This window comes from Triplophysa rosa, linkage group LG5 (genome assembly GCF_024868665.1).
Source record: "Triplophysa rosa linkage group LG5, Trosa_1v2, whole genome shotgun sequence".
Classification (NCBI taxonomy): Eukaryota; Metazoa; Chordata; class Actinopteri; order Cypriniformes; family Nemacheilidae; genus Triplophysa; species Triplophysa rosa.
In genome coordinates this window covers 29088117-29093690 of record NC_079894.1, presented here as the reverse complement: position 1 = coordinate 29093690, position 5574 = coordinate 29088117, and the positions used below count along the sequence as shown (strand labels likewise).

At 42.6% G+C, this 5574-nt stretch overlaps 1 pseudogene; it reads right to left on the bottom strand.

Moving 5' to 3' along the window:
• Positions 1-1004: 1004 nt before the first annotated feature.
• On the bottom strand, positions 1005-1174 carry LOC130555166 (U2 spliceosomal RNA; annotated as a pseudogene).
• Between the last annotated feature and the right edge of the window lie 4400 nt (positions 1175-5574).

Sequence of the window (5574 nt, the reverse complement as noted above, 5' to 3'; positions counted from 1 at the left end):
ACCGCAGGCCGTTTCTGCACCTCTGCATTAGGGAGTGAGCAATCAGTGTTGCTCCCATCAATTTCCGAAACTGTAATGAGGGAGGAAGTCAATTCCACCTCTTCATTTTCTCTTCCCTTTTCCCTTTGGGAGGTGACTTCCTCCCCCTGTTTCAATAGAGCATCTGGCTCCGCCCCTGTGGCCGCCCCACTTCCTCCTCCCGGACCAATCCCTGGGGCTGGCTGGGATTTGAATTTCCCGCCTAAACCCCAGGTACCGCCTCCTCTCTTTGTCGAGTTGTTTGGTCCATCTGTGGGGCGGCCATTTTGTTGCTTTTCAGTTTGTTGGCAAAACTTTTAGGGCAATCTCTGTAGATGTGGTTATATTCTCCACACAGATTGCATCGCCTGCCATTGGTACATTCATCAAAACCGTGACCAATTTCTCTGCACTTCCCACAAACTATTTCTTGGCATGCTTCTGCTAGATGCCCAATTTTGCCACATTTTCTACACAATTTGGGCATCCCTTGGTAATGAATGTATCCCCGGTTTTCTCCCAACACAATCATGGATGGCAGATGCTTCAGGCCCTGGTAGCCCTCGGCGTCTTCCCATTGTTTAATGGGAATTCGCCAAGAGCAGTTCCAGATGCCATCTTCATCCACAACTTTGACCGGTTGGCCTCGAACCGTGCAATATCTACCCAGCCATACACAAATGTCATCTCCAGTTACCGTTTCATTAAACATTCTAACAACCACAGTTTTAAGTGAGTTATCAGAAAGTTTTTCCACATTAAACATGGAGAAATGGGTCTTAACGGAATCAAACCTTTGCCAAAATTCAGTTAACAGGGAAGCAGTCTTAAAACTTAAATCAAAACCCTTGTTCTGGGGCAGCGTCATCAAACAATTCCAATCCACCGGCTTAAAATGGAGAGCTTTTTGAACATGCTTCCTGGAAAATTCCAAACGGGACATCCCTAAGAGCTCTCCATTAACTTCTTTGAATAAAAAACGCACACTGTGGTGGCTCCGCATGCCGGCACGAGCAGCCGACATGGTGGAGGCACCCACAGCAGACTATAAAAGGAATAAAACAACAGTAATGAAAGCACAATAAATAAGTAAAAAAAGAAAGACTGATAAGAACAGATACTACACTTGATCTTAGCCAAAAGGCCGAGAAGCGATGCCCACAATGGGCGGCGAGCGGGAGAGCCCGGGCCGGCACTGACTATTGCGGTGGCGGTGCACATGCGGTTCAAAGGTCAGCCGCCCTCTCCAAATCTAGAAGAAAGTTCCTTGGGGGACTAAAAACAGAACATATCAATAAAAGCAAGGGTAAAATCACAGATTTAAAAATTAAAACCTTACCTTCCAATGTCAACCGTCTTAGTCCCCAAAACCCTAGTCTTTTCCTAGCCTTCCCTAACAAGTCAGTCCAGTTTTCTCGTCCACCTGCCTCTTTGTCAAATTTAACCCCTAAAACCTTAAGATCAGTTTCTTTAAAAACCAAATCGAGTCCTCCTAAGTCAGTGCCTCCCCATGGTCCAAAGAGCTGGGCCTCGGATTTATTTCTGTTCAGTTTGGCGCCTGAGGCCTGACCATACCATTCTGTTAAATCCATTGCTCTTTGTACCAATAAAACATCTGTGGATAAAAGGGTCACGTCGTCCATATATAAAACACAAGTCGTAGTCAGTCCACCCGTCCCAGGAACGTCTAGTCCTTTAATCCATTTGTCCCTTCTCAAGATATGTGCCAGTGGCTCAATGCAAGCCACATACAGGAGTGGAGATAAGGGACACCCCTGACGGACACCACTGCGTATGTTCACGCTTTTGGATAAATGCACGTTCACCAGAATTCTGCTGACTATGCCATTATACAGCAGTCCCACCCAGGCTATAAACCTCCCTGGAAACCCCATTTTTTCCAGTACCTGAAGCAGGTACTGGTGCGAGACTCGGTCAAAAGCTTTTTCAAAATCTAAATTTAGGACTACTAACCTAATATTTCTGTCTCTCGCATAACAGATGGCATCTCTAATCAGCACTAAGCTGTCCGTGATCTTCCTCCCAGGCACAGCACAAGCTTGATCCGGGTGGATTACGTCCTCTAAAACTAATGACCTTCGTGTTGCTAAAATCTTTGTAAAAAGTTTTAATTCAAAATTTAAAAGCGTAATAGGTCTCCAATTTTTTAAGTCAGTCTTGTCGCCTTTTTTGTGTATTAAAGAAACTAACCCTACTCTGAAGCTGTCAGAAAGTCTGTCAAAGGTCCCACATTCTTTAAAAACAGTCAGTAAATCAGGGGCTAAAATACCCCAAAAGGTCACATAAAACTCTAGGGGGAGACCATCCACCACAGGAGACTTACCTCGTTTAAAACCTTTAAGAGCTTTGTACATTTCTGCAATAGTAAAATCTTGGGATAAAAAGGCATGTTGATTGTTGACCTTTTTGTCTAGTGACTGTAAAACTTCTTCAAGCGTATCCTTATTTACACTCACCTAAAGGATTATTAGGAACACCATACTAATACGGTGTTTGACCCCCTTTCGCCTTCAGAACTGCCTTAATTCTACGTGGCATTGATTCAACAAGGTGCTGAAAGCATTCTTTAGAAATGTTGGCCCATATTGATAGGATAGCATCTTGCAGTTGATGGAGATTTGTGGGATGCACATCCAGGGCACGAAGCTCCCGTTCCACCACATCCCAAAGATGTTCTATCGGGTTGAGATCTGGTGACTGTGGGGGCCATTCTAGTACAGTGAACTCATTGTCATGTTCAAGAAACCAATTTGAAATGATTCGAGCTTTGTGACATGGTGCATTATCCTGCTGGAAGTAGCCATTAGAGGATGGGTACATGGTGGTCATAAAGGGATGGACATGGTCAGAAACAATGCTCAGGTAGGCCGTGGCATTTAAACGATGCCCAATTGGCACTAAGGGGCCTAAAGTGTGCCAAGAAAACATCCCCCACACCATTACACCACCACCACCAGCCTGCACAGTGGTAACAAGGCATGATGGATCCATGTTCTCATTCTGTTTACGCCAAATTCTGACTCTACCATTTGAATGTCTCAACAGAAATCGAGACTCATCAGACCAGGCAACATTTTTCCAGTCTTCAACTGTCCAATTTTGGTGAGCTCGTGCAAATTGTAGCCTCTTTTTCCTATTTGTAGTGGAGATGAGTGGTACCCGGTGGGGTCTTCTGCTGTTGTAGCCCATCTGCCTCAAGGTTGTGCGTGTTGTGGCTTCACAAATGCTTTGCTGCATACCTCGGTTGTAACGAGTGGTTATTTCAGTCAAAGTTGCTCTTCTATCAGCTTGAATCAGTCGGCCCATTCTCCTCTGACCTCTAGCATCAACAAGGCATTTTCGCCCACAGGACTGCCGCATACTGGATGTTTTTCCCTTTTCACACCATTCTTTGTAAACCCTAGAAATGGTTGTGCGTGAAAATCCCAGTAACTGAGCAGATTGTGAAATACTCAGACCGGCCCGTCTGGCACCAACAACCATGCCACGCTCAAAATTGCTTAAATCACCTTTCTTTCCCATTCTGACATTCAGTTTGGAGTTCAGGAGATTGTCTTGACCAGGACCACACCCCTAAATGCATTGAAGCAACTGCCATGTGATTGGTTGATTAGATAATTGCATTAATGAGAAATTGAACAGGTGTTCCTAATAATCCTTTAGGTGAGTGTATATCTTTGGTGCTATACAAGTCTTCATAAAAACCTTCAATTTCTTTTAAAATATTTTTCGTTCTGTGTACCTCTCCTCCTTCTGTTTTAAAGCGGCAGTCCGCAAGTTTAAAGCTAAAACTAATTATTGAGCAAGTACATGAAAGAACGGTGTTTAAAACTGTGTCACTACCCTTGCTGGATTCACCACGGAACGCTTGTAATAATGGTTTGTAATTTGCCCTGTCGGGTCGACTTTTCCAGAGATCCTTTTATGACGTCTTTCGTCTGTGCGTCATTTTGTCACATTCGTACACAGAACTAAGAGGATCCGGCTGCTAGCCAGCGCGTGGATGCTGCGAGTGACAGGCGATTTGTAGCGTGTACTCACAACTGTTGGGTAGGATTTTATACAACTGTAAGAATTATTTATTGCGGTGTTTAGTACTTTTACCTTTAAACGGCAAGCAGCGTTGGCATCTGGTGATTCATCAGGTGTGAATACCAAGAAAGTACGAACTGATGACAGTTTAGTCAGAAAAAGGGAATTTGATCGGACTCGTGCGAAAACAAGGATTAATATTGGCAAGGCATTTCAAATGTGGCATGAACTCCGTGATCTGAAAGGATTGAAAACGGATGCAGATATGGCTTTATTCCTTCTGAACAGGTAAGACATTTCAATATTTTAATAGATAACAAAAAACCGTAGCTTACTGGTTGTGTTAATACAGATGGGTACAACGTTTCATCGGTTGTTCTTTCTGTCTTTATGTTCATTATGATAAATGTACTTTGTTTTGTGTTAGCTACGAGCGAGAGCAATTTACCTCTACTCCAAGAAAAACATTTCCGCCTCCGCTGTCAAGTATTGGTGCTGATTCAGATCGGTAAAGTGATTTTAGTTCTGTCACAAGATGTTTATGTCAGTTTTGTTATGTCAGCATTTTATGCATATCGTATATTGCACTGGTGATGCATAACGCGAACTCCGTGCATACACTGTTCAGAGCATAGCGCTTTTTGGGTCTGTGTATGTTCTTATTTGTTTTGTGTTATATCATCTGCCATGTTATCCGTTTCGTGTTACTGTATATGAACATACATAACACATGATAACAATGATTTGCAACATTTTACTCGATCTGATTTAACAATGCGCTCATTAAATATAACAACCTTTTGCAACGTGATTACTTATAAAATATTTATTTTACCATGTGGTCAAAAAAAATGCGTTAAAAATGTTACATACTTATTCAGATGACATTTTCCAGAAAACTTCCAACTGTGGATATGATCCAAAACGTAGTAGATGCGTTACTGAAGATTCTCACCGGTGCACTGTCACAGGCTACACGTCACATACGACTCAAAACATCAGACTCATCCGCGCAGTTGAGCAGTGCCGAATCACAACTCATGTAAAGAAATATCTCCGCACATCACCTGCAGTAGCAATTACAAACTGAGACGGTGACAAAGAGGCCAATCCTACGGACTGCCACTTTAAGGGTCATTATAGCCCTTGCTTGTGAAATAGCTTTTTTAAAGAAATACCTCGTACACTTTTCTCCTTCCTCTATTTCTCTTTCCTTACTTCTTAAAATGACTCCCTTACTTACCGTTTCCGCTAAAACTGACATTTCTTTTTTAACCTCTTTTATTTCATCATTAAAATCAAGTCCATTGTTTAAAAGGTTAAAATACCTTTGTAGCCTTTTCTGCAGCCCCAACATACTTCTTTTTTCTTGTCTTTTTTTTCCTTACCTATTTTTTTTTTTAAATCATCCTGTCTGTTCCTTCACCATTTCCCACCACTGTGCAAGTGTCTCGTAGAAGTCTTGGAGGGTCTGCCATTCTCTAAACTGTTCCCTGTACTCCC